At 29.5% G+C, this 22,458-nt stretch overlaps 2 long non-coding RNA genes across 3 annotated transcripts in view; one reads left to right on the forward strand and one right to left on the reverse strand.

The window, feature by feature from the left end:
• The first annotated feature begins 21 nt into the window (after positions 1-21).
• On the forward strand, positions 22-1,827 carry LOC140050336 (uncharacterized). The gene is made up of 3 exons (XR_011845384.1): positions 22-115; positions 571-721; positions 1,692-1,827. It is a non-coding gene; the product is annotated as an uncharacterized lncRNA (long non-coding RNA).
• The window catches only part of LOC140050335 (uncharacterized), a 27,785-nt gene continuing 5,903 nt past the window's right edge, over positions 577-22,458 (reverse strand). The window contains exons 1-3 of one of the 2 annotated variants that reach the window (XR_011845382.1): positions 6,269-6,329; positions 4,920-5,129; positions 577-695 (exon numbers count right to left, since the gene is read on the reverse strand). This is a non-coding gene — a long non-coding RNA (uncharacterized lncRNA). Of the gene's footprint in view, positions 696-4,919; positions 5,940-6,268; positions 6,330-22,458 lie in introns of those variants that run through there. The other variant, XR_011845383.1, reaches the window with a different exon arrangement.

Raw genomic sequence — 22,458 nt, forward strand, 5'->3', positions numbered from 1 at the left:
TTCAGGTACACATGGAAGAAGCTCTCTAAAATTATTACGACGACAAAACAAAAGTCCACCTTGAAAACGAGAGGGAAACGATATTTTGTTTATTTATAATACTATGTACTTAAAGGTATATTATACAAATGTTAAATATATATACATCGAATTGCTACTTTAAACTGTTTACAGTAGCAAAGTTTAGGCCCACCCAATCTAACAGGCAGAAAGGGATAGCTCATCCGCCTATTATGCCCTACTACTAGCTAGGCCGCACTTGCCTAAATTTTAGGCTAAAGTCTTAGTTAGGGCCTACTCCACAAAATTCAAATTTACCGCCTCGCTGCGGCCAATCGACTCCTAATACAGTACTGCAGTAAAAAAGCTGCTTAGGCCTAGCATTTCGTTAACTAGGTCTAGGCCTAGAAAGATAATTGTGGGTAAAAAATAAAATAGAAAAATATTAATTTTCTTTTTTTAAATAATTGTACATAAAAATCGTGATTTTATTTAAATTTGTTTATGTTATGACTTTTTAATTTTAAAGTTCTAATAATAAATCTAGGCCTATCTACAACTTTATTATAGGGAACAGCGGATAATCAGTGTTTTTGTATTCAATGGGTGAAGGACGTTGCATCATATTGGCTACGGTCCTAAAGGTTCATAATGCTGTTCCGTTGTATCCTTACTGTCAACGGTGCTACTCAAAACTGGAATTGAAATCAAAGAAAATATTGTAAGATATAAAAAGAGCAGCAGACTATACACATGTACTTGTTATGTGCGTAAGCTATCAAGTTAGATAGCTCCATGCTTCTTATACTCAATTGAATAATATACAAATAATGAATGTTTATGAGTGCAATGGTACAAATAATGGCACGAGGTGAATGATGAAAGGTTATATCAACGAGGCAAAGCCGAGTTGATATAACCTTTCATCATTCACCAAGTGCCATTATTTGTACCATTACACGAATACAAAACATTCATTATTTGTTTTATATAACATCTAGACGTTTTTTTTTCGTACACAAAAATGTTTCAAAAAGTACTATTTAACGATCGTTGAATAGTGCGTACTATTGCACGCCATGTGACCCACATTCGTCCAATCAAATGACAGGAATTTATATAGGTGTTATATAACATTCAACATTTTACACTGTATTTTTAAAATATTTAATCATGTCAGATCATGCAGGGGATTACTCCATTCCAAAGTTAAAACAAATGGATATCAAAACACATACAGTCCATCAGCTATCTGATTACCATTACATAGCAATACCAATTGGGAACCGAAACAACAAAAATAACACTGTACAAATCATTATAGAAATACCCTATGCAGAGCTAGGTTATGTATTATCATTGTATCATACTGAATACTGAAATGCTTTATTTAGTGTCCATCATCATCATAAAATAACAACAGAAATTCTTCTTGAAGATTGACAATTATTAGTACAATAATAAATAAATATATAATATAATATATTACAGTAAGTACACACACATAATTGCACAAAAAATATAAGTTATGAAACACGGTGTGAAAAAAGACTAAAGGTATTAAAATTGAATAGGATTCAGGAGATTAGATTCATACTTAAAATATTTGCATATAAATGAAAATTAGAACATGTAGCAAGTCCCTTGCCTTCCATAACAAATCATAACTCTTCCCACAATTCTTATTTAAGGTGGCAGTGTAACCAGTGTTCAAATAAGGTGAAAGACGCGGAAGTTAACTATCGTTTTCGTCTTTCCATGACAATTGGAGATACGCAGGGTGTAGCAGACTTGTGTGTATTTGGACAGCACTTGCATTCTATATTTGGATCAACTGCGAATACATTTCAAAAGTAATAGTTATAGATTTAAATTTGTTAATATTCATTATATTATCCAACTGTTGTAGTTGACTCTAGCTGTTGTAACACTGTAATACAGTAGAACCCATTTCTAATAAGGTTCCATTTTTCCTGTAAATCGAACAAGGAGGATATAATGTTTTAACACTACATGTAAAACTCATATTCAGTGGGCAGCCATATTAAGGGGACACTTTTTTGGGTCGTGAATGTGTCCCCTTATTAGAGGTTCTACTTTAAAACTCCATTTCTAGCCAGCGATTCGGTGCGCGTATAAAATAAATAATTATTTTACATTTTATTCATCCACAGATATTTGAAACACGTTGAAGATTCGCATCTTGATATCGATATCAACTCTCTTCTTCAAGCAGCAGAATCTAACAGCCTAATTGGAAATCAATTCTACTTTGGTATTAATATTGCTCAAAAGTATTCTAAATATCAAATCAAAGGGCTTAACGATCTTGTTGAACATTATTCAAAAGTTAATAAAAGTATTGTAGCTTGCCAAGCTATAGAGCCATTTCAAAGCTCACAAAATATGAACATCTTGCAATATCTAAAACACAGTATCCATTGTCTTACAAAAGCTATCATAGCGCCCTCATGTTCATCAGCTTTGTGCTTCTGTAAGTGCAGTGAAGAGACTCGTAGAAAGCAATCTTTTAGGAAAAGTAATTCTTTCATCTGTAGCGCAGAATCCACACGATCAAACACGCAACAAAAACTATCAAACAAAAAAACAAACTCGCTTGCAATTAGTTATGAAGAATCTTTTCAAAAGACTCTTAGCCAGCAATCAACAGCATCAAATGCCGTTCACCAAAGTTTCATAAAAGGTATACATGTACAACCTGATGATGAACTTTGTACCCAATCTTTTAAAAATGATAATATCGAAACTGTTAATTTAACCGACAATGATGAAAATAAATATTTCAACAAAGACAGAACAGTTGAAACTTGCATAGATGTACACCAGGATTGTGAACCTGCCATCTTCCCAAATGACCTGCCATTCTCTGAAGATCTTGAGATGTTTCTGCAGAAGGTTGATGCCAAGCATGCACTAGAGAATGCACAGAGTCACGTTCAAAGATCAATAAAAAAGATAAAACCAAATCAAAAGCTTTCAAACGCTTCAATAAGTGAAGACAAAGATCAAAACAAAACATCGGACAATTTATCGAAACATCATTCAAAAGATTCTAAAGAAGAGCATGTTGATCTTCTTCCTGTTAATGTTTCTCCGATTAAGAATTCTGACCCCACTAACGAAAGTTATCTTAATGAATTACCATTTTCAGAAGAATTAGAGTTATATTTTCAGGATTTAGAAAATACTGAATCTCCTCTTCCTGTCAAAGTCTTGTCTAAATGTACTACAGAATATGTTGATTTAGCTGGAAGGGAAAACCAGCAAACATGCAGTAGTAAACCAGTATCGATTGGACATGTATCAAATCTGAAAAGAAGATTAAGTAGTTATAGGATGGTAGAGCCATGTGGTTACTCTACACCTATACATCCTGGTTCGCCAAAATATAAAGATATACTTAGAAAGACCTCGTTGAAAGATTGCCATAAGATTAATTTAAATACAAAAGCAAACCAAATTGGTGATAATAAGGTTGGTGGGAATTTAAGTTTTACCTCAGAGGGCGACGTTCGGATGCGCACGCCTGCAGATTGTTCTCCAGATTTGTTCTCATCACAGAATAGTAGCGTGTTTGCGTCGGGTAGCAAATCTGTAAAGAAAACTAGATCCCTATCAAAAGACCTAATGGAGAAGATGTTGAAATTAAAACAAACTGAAACTCACAGACACGATAGCAAAATGAAACCTAATTCTTTACCCCAAAAAACTGATGGTATGAACAACTCCGATATCTTCACCCAACCATTATTTGATTCCCCTAATGAGATCTGCTCCATTTCCTTTGGAACCAATAAAATTCCAACAAACTTGAAAAGGAATCTATCAATACACAACTTTCCAAAAGAAGAACATAGTCTCAAAGAAGTAAAACATTCTAGCCAAAGAGAGGTTCTAGAACCTTTATCTAATCAGCTGTCTACCCCAGATCTTTTTTCACAATCATTTTGCCATAGTAAGTCTAGAATTTTTAATAACTTTGATGGAAGTCCAGATTTATTTTCTTCATGGTGTGAGACTAGTGAGGCAATTGACAATAATAGTTTGGTGAAATATTTTAAAACCGATAATTCCTTAAGCATACAGTTGTTTTCGGAGGATAGCGATTAAATCGTTTGCCATAATTTTGAGAATAATGCTAGGCTAGTGCCAAAAGATCCAAATATTGTGCCTATCTTCCGGGGGGTGGGTGTTAGGGGATCGTAATTTTTTTGCATAAAGAACATCACAAGTGGTATGGGTTCAATCAACAGTACACTTTATTGGCCAACTGGCCCATTGTACCCATCTGGGGTTCTACTTTAGGTTCAGAAAGGGTATACTATGAGTTTACATAGGTGAAAGCTGATGAAGTCAGAAATATTTTGAAATTTATTTATATATAATATGGTATAGCAATGTGAAAATGCAAATAATTTGTTTTTGTGAATACATTTCAATGTTACAATATGAATTATGTGTGTTTATGAATGTACTTTGGAATAAATAAAGATGTAATAATAAATATATTTTTGTTTAATTTATTTTACAGGTACGATGATGGTATTGAACAAAATATTGCAAATTGTAAACAAAATCTATAAAAGGTTCTTAACAATTATTCTAAGTTTCAGTTCTTAAGCTCTGTAATGTGTCCATGAACACGATGATGTCATATCACTACCATATTTGGGCACATCATACTTTTTTGTCACATAAAGTTTGATAGTGTAGACAGAGCTTTACACATTTTATAAGCTAGAACTTAAAAACATGGGTTGAATGGATAAATACAAATTAATTAAATAAATTTTAATAAAATATTACATAAATATATAGACATTACATATTTGCACAAATAATACTGAATATATAAAATTATTTGCCTTTATCAGAAACAAAACTGAATGCAAGCAAACCTGTAATCATTGAGTTTTGAAAATAACATAGTCGAGAACGGTGTTAAACGGGATCGTACATTGATGTTATTTGTTGTATATTGTTAAGTTTATCCTATTCTTTATCCTCGACCCTCTTTTTAGTCCGAAAATCTATCACCATCTCTTTGGTTTTTGAAACGTTCAATTCCAAATAATTTAAATCACAATATTCAACAAATCGTTTAATTTCTGAAATATAAAAATGAAAATCATCATCCCCCCTGATTAACCCAATGAGGAGGAGGTTTGGTCATTGGATTAAGTCAGCGGTATAGACTGAAAATAGAAATGGAGCCAACACCGTACCCTGGGGTGCGCCTGTGTTTGTAAAAATTAATTCCGAGATGGCTCCTGTACTTAACTTAACATATTGACTACGATTTACAAGAAAATTATATATAAAGAATATTAGTGAGCGCGGGAGTTCCATATTAAACAATTTATAAATTAGAAGGTGAGGTTGGATAGTGTTGAAGGCGGAGCTAAAGTCATAATACATGATTCTCACAGAGTGACCGAATTTAGCTACGCCTTCAAGATGAGAGTATATCTTTTCGAGTTTAAGCAATATAGCATCTTCAGTATTTCGTGAACTTCTGTACGCGAATTGCAGTGGGTCTAAATATTGGGAGATTAACGGCTTTAACTTATTGAGGACAATCCCTTTCACACACTTTCATAACAAGAGGTTAAAGCAATTGGTCTGAGGTCGTTCACACATTTTACACTATTCTTTTTCGGGACAGGAACTATACATGATTTTTTCCAAATGTCGGGCAGTAAATTATTTAAGAAACAAACATTAAAAATGGTAGTAAAGATTCCAGCTAACTGTGAGGAAGATGTTTTAATAACTTTTGATAAGATAAAGTCCGGGTCAGTTGCTTTAGAAGCTTTGTGGTAAGAATTCTCAATAGTCAATTTGGTATATTGTATATACCTGTTTTTTATCATAAAATCTACTCCTATTGTTGCCCCTTGACCTGGTGGAAATAAACCCTAAAAACAAACAATAATTTGAATAATTATTCATATTTATTAAAGATGTATTGTCTCCCAAACATGAAAAATGAAGATTAATAAAATCACACTTTAAATATGCCAGTTTGCAGTTTTAATAAAGTTATTCACTTCTGTAAAAAAAAAAAAAATAATTCACTTTTAAAAAGACAAAAGAAAAGGTTAAAGACCCCTTCCCTGCAATTTTGGACGTTTTTTGGAAAATAATACATATATACATCACTTTAAAACATTAAACCATGTCATTCCTTGTCTTAAATGTACGTTTTATGGTAAATTATGATAAAAAGTGAGAAACAATGCACTACCTAAGTAGCTCGCGGCGATCGACCTCTCGTGGACGGTCTTAGGCCTAGCCTAGCTAGACTTAGTTTTGTAGGCCTAGCTGGTAAACATCGATAACGTACGAACATCGTACGCTAGCAGGTATATAAAATATACCAAATTGGCTAGTTGAGAATTCTCAACTATTACCGCAGTACACCTGTACGACGAAGCCTACCGGCATAATGGGATAGGCTGATTTCCTTGTTAACTTAAGGGGTCATTTAATTACTGAATTATGATTGGTAGTAAAGGAAATTTACTGGAATCCTATTGGATGGTAAGGTGGTAGTAGGACCATGTCCATCCCATTGCAGTAATAAAGTTGAGCCACCTGCGACCATTACAATGTCCTACCATGTTAATGTAGGAGTGGGGAAATGTTATGCTTACTACTGTTTCTTTTAATAATTTAGTACAATTAATAAGAATAAAGAATACACTTAACAACAGGGCCTATACAACAAATAACATTAATGTACGATGTAGTTTAACACTGTTCTCAACTATAGTCATTTTGGTATACTTGAGCACATTGATAAAGAATAGGATAAACTTATCAATATACAACAAATAACATTAATGTACGATCCCGTTTAACACTGTTCTCAACTAGACTATAGCCATTTTGGTGTACTTGAGCACAGTGATAAAGAATAGGATAAACTTAACAATATACAACAACAATGTACGATCCCGTTTAACACTGTTCTCAACTATAGTCATTTTGGTATACTAGAGCACAGTGATAAAGAATAGGATAAACTTAACAATATAGGCCTACAACAAATAACATTAATGTACGATCCAGTTTACCACTGTTCTCAACTATAGTCATTTTGGTATACTTGAGCACAGTGATAAAGAATAGGATAAACTTAACAATATACAACAAATAACATCAATGTACGATCCCGTTTAACACTGTTCTCAACTATAGTCATTTTGGTATACTTGAGCACAGTGATAAAGAATAGGATAAACTTAACAATATACAACAAATAACATTAATGTATGATCCCGTTTAACACTGTTCTCAACTATAATCATTTTGGTATACTTGAGCACAGTGATAAAGAATAGGATAAACTTAACAATATACAACAAATAACATTAATGTATGATTCCGTTTAACACTGTTCTCAACTATAGTCATTTTGGTATACTTGAGCACAGTGATAAAGAATAGGATAAACTTAACAATATACAACAAATAACATCAATGTACGATCCCGTTTAACACTGTTCTCAACTATAGTCATTTTGGTATACTTGAGCACAGTGATAAAGAATAGGATAAACTTAACAATATACAACAAATAACATCAATGTACGATCCCGTTTAACACTGTTCTCAACTATAGTCATTTTGGTATACTTGAGCACAGTGATAAAGAATAGGATAAACTTAACAATATACAACAACAATGTACGATCCCGTTTAACACTGTTCTCAACTATAGTCATTTTGGTATACTTGAGCACAGTGATAAAGAATAGGATAAACTTAACAATATACAACAAATAACATCAATGTACGATCCCGTTTAACACTGTTCTCAACTATAGTCATTTTGGTATACTTGAGCACAGTGATAAAGAATAGGATAAACTTAACAATATACAACAAATAACATGATCCCGTTTAACACTGTTCTCAACTTTAGTCATTTTGGTATACTTGAGCACAGTGATAAAGAATAGGATAAACTTAACAATATACAACAAATAACATTAATGTACGATCCCGTTTAACACTGTTCTCAACTATAGTCATTTTGGTATACTTGAGCACAGTGATAAAGAATAGGATAAACTTAACAATATACAACAAATAACATCAATGTACGATCCTGTTTAACACTGTTCTCAACTATAGTCATTTTGGTATACTTGAGCACAGTGATAAAGAATAGGATAAACTTAACAATATACAACAAATAACATCAATGTACGATCCCGTTTAACACTGTTCTCAACTATAGTCATTTTGGTATACTTGAGCACAGTGATAAAGAATAGGATAAACTTAACAATATACAACAAATAACATCAATGTACGATCCCGTTTAACACTGTTCTCAACTATAGTCATTTTGGTATACTTGAGCACAGTGATAAAGAATAGGATAAACTTAACAATATACAACAAATAACATTAATGTATGATCCCGTTTAACACTGTTCTCAACTATAGTCATTTTGGTATACTTGAGCACAGTGATAAAGAATAGGATAAACTTAACAATATACAACAAATAACATTAATGTATGATCCCGTTTAACACTGTTCTCAACTTTAGTCATTTTGGTATACTTGAGCACAGTGATAAAGAATAGGATAAACTTAACAATATACAACAAATAACATTAATGTACGATCCCGTTTAACACTGTTCTCAACTATAGTCATTTTGGTATACTTGAGCACAGTGATAAAGAATAGGATAAACTTAACAATATACAACAAATAACATCAATGTACGATCCTGTTTAACACTGTTCTCAACTATAGTCATTTTGGTATACTTGAGCACAGTGATAAAGAATAGGATAAACTTAACAATATACAACAAATAACATTAATGTATGATCCCGTTTAACACTGTTCTCGACTATAGTCATTTTGGTATACTTGAGCACAGTGATAAAGAATAGGATAAACTTAACAATATACAACAAATAACATGATCCCGTTTAACACTGTTCTCAACTATAGTCATTTTGGTATACTTGAGCACAGTGATAAAGAATAGGATAAACTTAACAATATACAACAAATAACATTAATGTATGATCCCGTTTAACACTGTTCTCGACTATAGTCATTTTGGTATACTTGAGCACAGTGATAAAGAATAGGATAAACTTAACAATATACAACAAATAACATTAATGTATGATCCCGTTTAACACTGTTCTCAACTTTAGTCATTTTGGTATACTTGAGCACAGTGATAAAGAATAGGATAAACTTAACAATATACAACAAATAACATCAATGTACGATCCCGTTTAACACTGTTCTCAACTATAGTCATTTTGGTATAGTTGAGCACAGTGATAAAGAATAGGATAAACTTAACAATATACAACAAATAACATCAATGTACGATCCCGTTTAACACTGTTCTCAACTATAGTCATTTTGGTATACTTGAGCACAGTGATAAAGAATAGGATAAACTTAACAATATACAACAAATAACATTAATGTACGATCCAGTTTAACACTGTTCTCAACTATAGTCATTTTGGTATACTTGAGAACAGTGATAAAGAATAGGATAAACTTAACAATATACAACAAATAACATTAATGTACGATCCTGTTTAACACTGTTCTCAACTATAGTCATTTTGGTATACTTGAGCACAGTGATAAAGAATAGGATAAACTTAATAATATACAACAAATAACATTAATGTACGATCCAGTTTACCACTGTTCTCAACTATAGTCATTTTGGTATACTTGAGCACAGTGATAAAGAATAGGATAAACTTAACAATATACAACAAATAAAATTAATGTATGATCCCGTTTAACACTGTTCTCAACTATAGTTATTTTCATATACTTGAGCACAGTGATAATATGAAAAACATAATAACACTATAATATTTGTAGATGAATGACGCGGACACGTACATATATGTTCATAAGTAATTGATATAAATTGACTTTTAAAAGTGGAATTAACACAAATGATTGTAGATAAATATGACGTGAATTGCACGTACATTATGTTGATGAGTAGTATATTTATATAAATCGACTTTGAAAAGTGAAATAACACTAATATTTGTAGATGAATATGACGTGGACACGTACATATATTGATTAGTATATTGATATAAATCGACTTTTAAAAGTAAAATTAACACTAATATTTGTAGATGAATATGACTTGGACACGATTTACATATGTTGATGAGTATATTGATATAAATCGACTTTTAAAAGTGAAATAACACTAATATTTGTAGATGAATATGACGTGGACACGTACGGTACATAATGTTGATGAGTATATTGATATAAATCGACTTTTAAAAGTGAAATAACACTATTAGTTGTACACTATTGATCATATATGAATATGACGTGAATTGCACGTACATATGTTGATGAGTAGGCCTATATTGATATAATTGACTTCGAAAAGTGAAATAACATTGATTTGTAAATGAATATGACGTGGACAAGTACATTTATTGATGAGTATATTGATAAATCGACTTTTAAAAGTGAAATAACACTAATATTTATAGATGAATATGACGTGGACACGTACATATGTTGATGAGTATATTGATATAAATCGACTTTTAAAAGTGGAATTAACACTATTGATTGTAGACGTGAATTACATGTACATTATGTTGATGAGTGTATTGATATAAATCGACTAAACGTTAAATAACACTATCTTGTACAGGTACCCTCACTTGCACTGATGAAGGACTAGTGTTGCCCGAAAACTCTGCTAACTTTTCTGGCTGTTTACTTTATCTTTCTTTCTTTCTTTCTTTATTAAAAACAAACCAATTGGCAGCAAATCTGCTGAATTGCATGGTAAGGGACAATATACATTCAAAAGACAAGTAAAGTAATAGTCATCATTAAACAAAATTATCGCAATTACAAAATATATGTAAATGTAAACATAAAGTTAAAAAAATATAGTCTTATTGCAAGGATATAGTATATACATTATTACTTAATTCATGGATTAAAGAATAGTCCATGCTTAATTACAGTATAAAAATATAATCTTAAATTTAAGTTGCAGTATTTACATTGGTTTCTTAATTAAAGTCGACTTCAGACAATTAAATAATTACAATTATACATTTACAAAAACATTAAATACAAAATTAAATGAGAATTAAGAATAAATTGAGTCAAATTCAAGAAATTTCTACTAGGCCTATATGTCAAATTAATTAATATCTGGTTACATTATACATTTATTTTCTTTTATTATTTAATCAATACTGTGGCAGCGAGTGAGAAACGGGATTGCACTGTTTCCATATCTATTTGTCTTATTTTTGGGACCTGGTATGTATTACTTTTCCGTAAGGCCATATTATGCGTACTCATATTTCTCGGAAACCACTCAGCATATCTATACGCATTAGCACATTTCGTTTTGATTTAGCTTTTCGCTTCTTTTTTTGTATCTCCATTGAGACCACAGCATTGTTATTATTTAAGTATTTTGCCTTTGTTATTAAAGGTGAAATAACACTAATGACTGTAGATGATATGACATTTATGTTGATGTATATATTTTTGTATAATATAATATGCACACGTACATACGTTGATAGGTATTGATATAAATAGATTTTTTAAAGTACGGTAATAGACACTTTATTTGTAGATGAATACGACATGGACAAGTTGCAATAAGTTTATCCTATTCTTTATCACTGTGCTCAAGTATACCAAAATGGCTATAGTTGAGAACAGTGTTAAACGGGATCGTACATTAATGTTATTTGTTGTATATTGTTAAGTTTATCCTATTCTTTATCACTGTGCTCAAGTATACCAAAATGACTATAGTTGAGAACAGTGTAAACGGGATCATACATTAATGTTATTTGTTGTATATTGTTAAGTTTATCCTATTCTTTATCACTGTGCTCAAGTATACCAAAATGACTATAGTCGAGAACAGTGTTAAACGGGATCATACATTAATGTTATTTGTTGTATATTATTAAGTTTATCCTATTCTTTATCACTGTGCTCAACTATACCAAAATGACTATAGTTGAGAACAGTGTTAAACGGGATCGTACATTGATGTTATTTGTTGTATATTGTTAAGTTTATCCTATTCTTTATCACTGTGCTCAAGTATACCAAAATGACTATAGTTGAGAACAGTGTTAAACGGGATCGTACATTGATGTTATTTGTTGTATATTGTTAAGTTTATCCTATTCTTTATCACTGTGCTCAACTATACCAAAATGACTATAGGTGAGAACAGTGTTAAACGGGATCGTACATTGATGTTATTTGTTGTATATTGTTAAGTTTATCCTATTCTTTATCAATGTGCTCAAGTATACCAAAATGACTATAGTTGAGAACAGTGTTAAACGGGATCATACATTAATGTTATTTGTTGTATATTGTTAAGTTTATCCTATTCTTTATCACTGTGCTCAAGTATACCAAAATGACTATAGTTGAGAACAGTGTAAACGGGATCATACATTAATGTTATTTGTTGTATATTGTTAAGTTTATCCTATTCTTTATCACTGTGCTCAAGTATACCAAAATGACTATAGTTGAGAACAGTGTTAAACGGGATCATACATTAATGTTATTTGTTGTATATTATTAAGTTTATCCTATTCTTTATCACTGTGCTCAAGTATACCAAAATGACTATAGTTGAGAACAGTGTTAAACGGGATCGTACATTAATGTTATTTGTTGTATATTGTTAAGTTTATCCTATTCTTTATCACTGTGCTCAAGTATACCAAAATGACTATAGTTAGAACAGTGTAAACGGGATCATACATTAATGTTATTTGTTGTATATTGTTAAGTTTATCCTATTCTTTATCACTGTGCTCAAGTATACCAAAATGATTATAGTCGAGAACAGTGTTAAACGGGATCATACATTAATGTTATTTGTTGTATATTGTTAAGTTTATCCTATTCTTTATCACTGTGCTCAAGTATACCAAAATGACTATAGTTTAGAACAGGGTTAAACTGGATCGTACATTAATGTTATTTGTTGTATATTGTTAAGTTTATCCTATTCTTTATCACTGTGCTCAAGTATACCAAAATGATTATAGTCGAGAACAGTGTTAAACGGGATCATACATTAATGTTATTTGTTGTATATTGTTAAGTTTATCCTATTCTTTATCACTGTGCTCAAGTATACCAAAATGACTATAGTCGAGAACAGTGTTAAACGGGATCGTACATTAATGTTATTTGTTGTATATTGTTAAGTTTATCCTATACTTTATCACTGTGCTCAAGTATACCAAAATGACTATAGTTGAGAACAGTGTTAAACGGGATCATACATTAATTTTATTTGTTGTATATTATTAAGTTTATCCTATTCTTTATCACTGTGCTCAAGTATACCAAAATGACTATAGTCGAGAACAGTGTTAAACGGGATCGTACATTAATGCTATTTGTTGTATATTATTAAGTTTATCCTATTCTTTATCACTGTGCTCAAGTATACCAAAATGACTATAGTTGAGAACAGTGTTAAACGGGATCGTACATTAATGCTATTTGTTGTATATTATTAAGTTTATCCTATTCTTTATCACTGTGCTCAAGTATACCAAAATGACTATAGTTGAGAACAGTGTTAAACGGGATAGTACATTAATGTTATTTGTTGTATATTATTAAGTTTATCCTATTCTTTATCACTGACGTGCTCAAGTATACCAACATGACTATAGTCGAGAACAGTGTTAAACGGGATCATACCTTAATGCTATTTGTTGTATTATTAAGTTTATCCTATTCTTTATCACTGTGCTTAAGTATACCAAAATGACTATAGTTGAGAACAGTGTTAAACTGGATGGTACATTAATGTTATTTGTTCTATATTATTAAGTTTATCCTATTCTTTATCACTGTGCTCAAGTATACCAAAATGACTATAGTTGAGAACAGTGTTAAACTGGATCGTACATTAATGCTATTTGTTGTATATTATTAAGTTTATCCTATTCTTTATCACTGTGCTCAAGTATACCAAAATGACTATAGTTGAGAACAGTGTTAAACTACATCGTACATTAATGTTTTGTTGTATATTGTTAAGTTTATCCTATTCTTTATCACTGTGCTCAAGTATACCAAAATGACTATAGTTGAGAATAGTGTTAAACGGGATCATACATTAATGTTATTTGTTGTATATTGTTAAGTTTATCCTATTCTTTATCACTGTTCTCAAGTATACCAAAATGACTATAGTTGAGAACATGGGTTAAACTGGATCGTACATTAATGTTTTTTGTTGTATATTGTTAAGTTTATCCTATTCTTTATCACTGTGCTCAAGTATACCAAAATTTCTATAGTTGAGAACAGTGTTAAACTGGATCGTACATTAATGCTATTTGTTGTATATTGTTAAGTTTATCCTATTCTTTATCACTGTGCTCAAGTATACTAAAATGACTATAGTTGAGAACAGTGGTAAACTGGATCGTACATTAATTTTATCCTTTGCTTTACTGTGCTTTGATTTGATAAGCAAGTTTGGTTGCCCCGCCCCCATATGCTACCTACTAAATTAGGATTCCCTAGCTTTTCTATAAAAATTGAAGTACCCACAATGCACGTTATACGGAAGTCATAGTCTTGTAAAATACAGACACAATAGTTTTTATGGTATTGTTTTCATTTAAATATCACTAAGATTGTCTTAAACTACAAACAACTAAAATTAGTGAAGGTATGCAAGTGTTTCTAAATGTTTACTACTGATAGTATTAATACAATTTGGATTATATCATTTTCCAGAAAGGTAGAAAAAAACATAAAATAGTTGAGAATTCTCAACTAGCCAGGATGGTATAGGAAATATAGCTCACGCTAGCTATATACCTAGCCTCTAGCCTGACGTTGTATAGTTGCTGCATTAATTGTCTTTCTATTTTTGCCAGACTCCGGAGCTATATATCCAATACCAAATTGGCGAGTAAATCATGTTTTACTTTAAATTAAATTTATACGCTCTTCCACAAGGTCAATTGTTAGTTATACATACAGACTATATTAAAACAATGATTTTGAACACGTAGGGCATTTCTTTAAATTCTTTCCTATTGTCGTTTTGTGGTAATTTACAGCTTTTTATATGTTTAACAAACGTACATAATCAATTGCGTCTGCATCATGCTAGACTACAACTTCCGGTAGTGACGTAATCAGCATATTTTTGGTAATAAAACTTTTTCACTAAGCTAGGGAATCTTCTGATATCAATATTCATTAGACCGTACTTTAGTTAGCCAATCAAAATAAACGTATAAACAATTTTGCGGCAATGTTACATGTTGTTGAGGTAAAATATACTGTGTTTTACAATAACCAATTTGGTTAGAGTAAAACACAATGATAAAGAATAGGAAACATTTAATAATATGATAAATGACATTTACGTAGCAATTTATCACTGTGTTTTACTATAACCAATTTGGTTAGAGTAAAACACAATGATAAAGAATAGGAAACGTTTAATAATATGATAAATGTCATTACATAGCAATTTATCATTGTGTTTTACTATAACCAATTTGGTTAGAGTAAAACACAATGATATAGAATAGGCAACATTTAATAATATGATAAATGACATTTACATAGCAATTTAGCACTGTGTTTTACTATAACCAATTTGGTTAGAGTAAAACACAATGATATAGAATAGGAAACATTTAATAATTTGATAAATGACATTTACATAGCAATTTTAGCACTGTGTTTTACTATAACCAATTTGGTTAGAGTAAAACACAATGATAAAGAATAGGAAACATTTAATAATAATGATTATTTACATAGCAATTTAGCACTGTGTTTTACTATAACCAATTTGGTTATAGTAAAACACAATGATAAAGAATAGGAAACATTTAATAATATGATATATGACATTCACATAGCAATTTATCACTGTGTTTTACTATAACCAATTTGGTTAAAGTAAAACACAATGATATAGAATAGGAAACATTTAATAATAATGATTATTTACATAGCAATTTAGCACTGTGTTTTACTATAACCAATTTGGTTATAGTAAAACACAATGATAAAGAATAGGAAACATTTAATAATATGATATATGACATTCACATAGCAATTTATCACTGTGTTTTACTATAACCAATTTGGTTAAAGTAAAACACAATGATATAGAATAGGAAACATTTAACAATTTGATAAATGACATTTACGTAGCAATTTATCACTGTGTTTTACTATAACCAATTTGGTTAGAGTAAAACACAATGATAAAGAATAGGAAACGTTTAATAATATGATAAATGTCATTACATAGCAATTTATCACTGTGTTTTACTATAACCAATTTGGTTAGAGTAAAACACAATGATATAGAATAGGCAACATTTAATAATATGATAAATGACATTTACATAGCAATTTAGCACTGTGTTTTACTATAACCAATTTGGTTAGAGTAAAACACAATGATATAGAATAGGAAACATTTAATAATTTGATAAATGACATTTACTTAGCAATTTTAGCACTGTGTTTTACTATAACCAATTTGGTTAGAGTAAAACACAATGATAAAGAATAGGAAACATTTAATAATAATGATTATTTACATAGCAATTTAGCACTGTGTTTTACTATAACCAATTTGGTTAGAGTAAAACACAATGATAAAGAATAGGAAACATTTAATAATAATGATTATTTACATAGCAATTTAGCACTGTGTTTTACTATAACCAATTTGGTTATAGTAAAACACAATGATAAAGAATAGGAAACATTTAATAATATGATATATGACATTCACATAGCAATTTATCACTGTGTTTTACTATAACCAATTTGGTTAAAGTAAAACACAATGATATAGAATAGGAAACATTTAATAATATGATAAATGACATTTACATAGCAATTTAGCACTGTGTTTTACTATAAACAATTTGGTTTAAGTAAAGCAGAATGATAAAGAATAGGAATTTAATAATATGATATATGACATTTACATAGCAATTTAGCACTGTGTTTTACTATAACCAATTTGGTTAGAGTAAAACACAATGATAAAGAATAGGAAACATTTAATAATATGATATATGACATTCACATAGCAATTTAGCACTGTGTTTTACTATAACCAATTTGGTTAGAGTAAAACACAATGATATAGAATAGGAAACATTTAATAATTTGATAAATGACATTTACATAGCAATTTAGCACTGTGTTTTACTATAACCAATTTGGTTAAAGTAAAACACAATGATAAAGAATAGGAAACATTTAATAATATGATAAATGACATTTACATAGCAATTTAGCACTGTGTTTTACTATAACCAATTTGGTTAAAGTAAAACACAATGATAAAGAATAGGAAACATTTAATAATATGATAAATGACATTTACATAGCAATTTAGCACTGTGTTTTACTATAACCAATTTGGTTAAAGTAAAGCAGAATGATAAAGAATAGGAATTTAATAATATGATATATGACATTTACATAGCAATTTAGCACTGTGTTTTACTATAACCAATTTGGTTATGGTAAAACACAATGATATAGAATAGGAAACATTTAATAATATTGATTATTTACATAGCAATTTAGCACTGTGTTTTACTATAACCAATTTGGTTATAGTAAAACACAATGATATAGAATAGGAAACATTTAATAATATGATAAATGACATTTACATAGCAATTTATCACTGTGTTTTACTATAACCAATTTGGTTATGGTAAAGCACAATGATATAGAATAGGAAACATTTAATAATATGATAAATGACATTTACATAGCAATTTATCACTGTGTTTTACTATAACCAATTTGGTTATGGTAAAGCACAATGATATAGAATAGGAAACATTTAATAATATGATAAATGACATTTACATAGCAATTTATCACTGTGTTTTACTATAACCAATTTGGTTAAAGTAAAACATAATGATAAAGAATAGGAAACATTTAATAATTTGATAAATGACATTTACATAGCAATTTAGCACTGTGTTTTACTATAATCAATTTGGTTATGGTAAAGCACAATGATATAGAATAGGAAACATTTAATAATATGATAAATGACTTACATAGCAATTTAGCACTGTGTTTTACTATAAACAATTTGGTTAAAGTAAAACACAATGATAAAGAATATGAAACATTTAATAATTTGATAAATGACATTCACATAGCAATTTAGCACTGTGTTTTACTATAACCAATTTGGTTATGGTAAAGCACAATGATATAGAATAGGAAACATTTAATAATATGATAAATGACATTTACATAGCAATTTAGCACTGTGTTTTACTATAACCAATTCGGTTATGGTAAAGCACAATGATATAGAATAGGAAACATTTAATAATAATGATTATTTACATAGCAATTTATCACTGTGTTTTACTATAACCAATTTGATTAGAGTAAAACACAATGATATAGTATAGGAACATTTAATAACATGATAAATGACATTTACATAGCAATTTATCACTGTGTTTTACTATAACCAATTTGGTTATGGTAAAGCACAATGATATAGAATAGGAAACATTTAATAATATGATAAATGACATTTACATAGCAATTTATCACTGTGTTTTACTATAACCAATTTGGTTAAAGTAAAACATAATGATAAAGAATAGGAAACATTTAATAATTTGATAAATGACATTTACATAGCAATTTAGCACTGTGTTTTACTATAATCAATTTGGTTATGGTAAAGCACAATGATATAGAATAGGAAACATTTAATAATATGATAAATGACTTACATAGCAATTTAGCACTGTGTTTTACTATAAACAATTTGGTTAAAGTAAAACACAATGATAAAGAATATGAAACATTTAATAATTTGATAAATGACATTCACATAGCAATTTAGCACTGTGTTTTACTATAACCAATTTGGTTATGGTAAAGCACAATGATATAGAATAGGAAACATTTAATAATATGATAAATGACATTTACATAGCAATTTAGCACTGTGTTTTACTATAACCAATTCGGTTATGGTAAAGCACAATGATATAGAATAGGAAACATTTAATAATAATGATTATTTACATAGCAATTTATCACTGTGTTTTACTATAACCAATTTGATTAGAGTAAAACACAATGATATAGTATAGGAACATTTAATAACATGATAAATGACATTCACATAGAAATTTAGCACTGTGTTTTACTATAACCAATTTGATTAGAGTAAAGCACAATGATAAAGAATAGGAAACATTTAATAATATGATAAATGACATTTACATAGTAATTTATCACTGTGTTTTACTATAACCAATTTGGTTAGAGTAAAACATTTTAACTATGATAAATGATATTTAGCACTGTGCTGGATAAAGTAAAACACAAATAAAGAATAGGAAACATATAATAATGTGATACATTTACAAACAAATTTAGTATTGTGTTTTACTATAGCCAATTTGGTTACAGTAAAACACAATGATAATGAAACATTTATTATATGATGTTATTTACATAGCAAAATATTATATTAAACATATCTTATTATCTAAACGTTATGATAAAGAATAGGATACATATAATGTAATAATATAATAAATACAAGTTACATAGTTTATCATCTTGTTTTACAGAACCAATTTGGTGACACAGTTAAACACAGTGATAAAGAATAGATACTGTTTTAGGTTATATAACCCTAACCCTAGTTTGAAGCGACATAATAAATTCATCGCGAAAAAGTACGTATCGTATTCAGAAACTTTTGAAATTTGTTAGATATGTTTAATAGGTTCTTACGTCTATAAAACAAACAAAAAATATAAATTTCACGAAAAATTCGTGATTTTAATAATTTGCATTTCTAAAAATGTACACTTATGAAATACCATACATTTTCCAACACATTTTTACTTCATTGATGATTCCCAGAAATCAAATTAAAACAAATTATGATATTTCTTTTACATTATAGATGTAAGAACCTATATTGAACATGTACCAAATTTCAAACGTTTTTTAAGACGATACGTATTTTTATCGATGAATTAAGTATGTGATCGCTTCAAACTAGGGTTAGGGTTAAATAACCTAACAGTTCCATTCTTTAACACTGTGTTTAACTTTTAACCAAATTGGTTTTAGTACAACACAAGGATAAACTATGTACATTTTATTTTTCATATTACATTATAGGATACATATAATGTAATAATAATAAATACAAGTTACATAGTTTATCATCTTGTTTTACAGAACCAATTTGGTTACCCAGTTAAACACAGTGATAAAGAATAGACACTGTTTTAGGTTATATAACTCTAACCCTAGTTTGAAACGATCACATACTTAATTCATCGCGAAAAAATACGTATCGTATTCAGAAACATTTGAAATTTGGTAAATATGTTCAATAGGTTCTTACGTCTATAAAACAAACAAAAAATAAAAGTTTCAAGACAAATTCGTGATTTTAATAATTTGCATTTCTAAACATTTACACTTATGAAAGACAATACATTTCCAACACATTTTTACTTCATTGATGATTCCCAGAAATCAAAATAAAACTATTAGGATATTTCTTTTGCATTATAGATGTAAGAACCTATATTGGACATATCTACCAAATATCAAACGTTTTTCAAGACGATACGTATTTTTAGCGATGAATATTAAATATGTGATCGCTTCAAACTAGGGTTAGGGTTAAATAAACTAAAACAGTTATATTCTTTATCACTCACTGTGTTTAACTTTTAACCAAAATGGTTATAGTAAAACACAATGATAAACTTATATGTAAATTTTATTTTTCATAACATAAAATGTTTGATATTCTTTATAATATTTAATATTATATTTTAGGCCTACTATTAATGACGTATAAATGCACACTACATCTGAAATAACTTTCTACTTCATTGGCGATTCTTACCAAAAAAAAAGAACTAATTTTGTTATGTATATAGAGCAACCTATTATAACATGTCTTGTATGATTTTTATCTCGTTTCAATGACATTTTATACTACAATTCAAATGAAAAAGCATCACAAAATACGTCTGGTATTCAAAAAGTTTCTAAACTCGGTACACAGAAAAAACGAATATGTTGAAAATGTATGGTCTTTCATAAGTGTGAATTTTTAGAAATGCAAATAATGGAAGTCATCGATTTGTCTTGAAATTTATAATTTGTTTCGTCTTATTGAATATATCTATACAAAATGTCAAACGTTTCTGAATACGATACGTTTTTTTTCTCGATGAATTTATAATGTCGCTTCAAACTAGAGGGTAGGGTAGTAACCTAACAAGTATCTATTCTTTATCACTATGTTTAACTGTGTAACCATATTGGTTCTAATAAAAAACAATGATAAACTATGTAAATTGTATGTTTCATATATTACATTTTTGCCAAAAAAAATTATTGGGAATGTCAAATTTCTTTTTCATGACATATATCTACAAATTTCAGAAGCTTTTGAATACGAGTATTTTACGCAATGTTTTTTTATCCTCATTTTAATATTTTGGTAATGTAATTCACATGCATAAAGTTTTGTATCCAAAAATTGTTTATTCTTGGGTAGAAATGAGGAAATAAATAGTATTCCTGTATAATATAATAATCACTAATAAAGTATTTAAAAAAGTGTTGTGTAAACGAACGTTTTTTACACTTCGAATTTTCTGTTACATTATGTTTGAATTGAAGCTACAGATATTGAATCATGGACCTATAAATTAGTAATTTATAGGTCCATGATTGAACATATCGTCACTCACCACACATTTTTTGTTTTGTATTTCGAAAGTATTTATTCTAAAGAACAATTGATGCAAACATCAACTGCGTATCTTATTTCATTAATTAATTATATTAATTATAATTTGGCGATTATTCGTCACACGAAGCGTCGAATATCGATTCGTCTCGTCATGGGAAGAAAACGTGCATTGCGCACACTGTTTACGCGTCTCAACAATAAACGGCGAATATGCGATTCGTCACTAATTATGGAACGCCGTTTTACACAAGTTTTTGGCGATGATAAAAATTGCGTCGATGATGAAATTGCGTCGATGAAAATTGCATCGACGCAATGTAGATTGCGTCGACGCAATTTACATTGCGTCGATGAAAATTGCATCGATGAAAATTGCGTCGATGAAAATTGCGTCGATGAAAACTGCATCGATGAAAATTGCGTCGATGAAAACTGCATCGATGAAAATTGATGTGATGAATTTAATTGATTATGAAAATTCCAAATGGTTTTAATTCAATCAATGATGAAAATGACTACTAGTAAAGTAAATGATGATGTTAATAATGATGTTAATAATGTTA

Source organism: Antedon mediterranea, chromosome 5 (genome assembly GCF_964355755.1).
Source record: "Antedon mediterranea chromosome 5, ecAntMedi1.1, whole genome shotgun sequence".
Taxonomy (NCBI): domain Eukaryota; kingdom Metazoa; phylum Echinodermata; class Crinoidea; order Comatulida; family Antedonidae; genus Antedon; species Antedon mediterranea.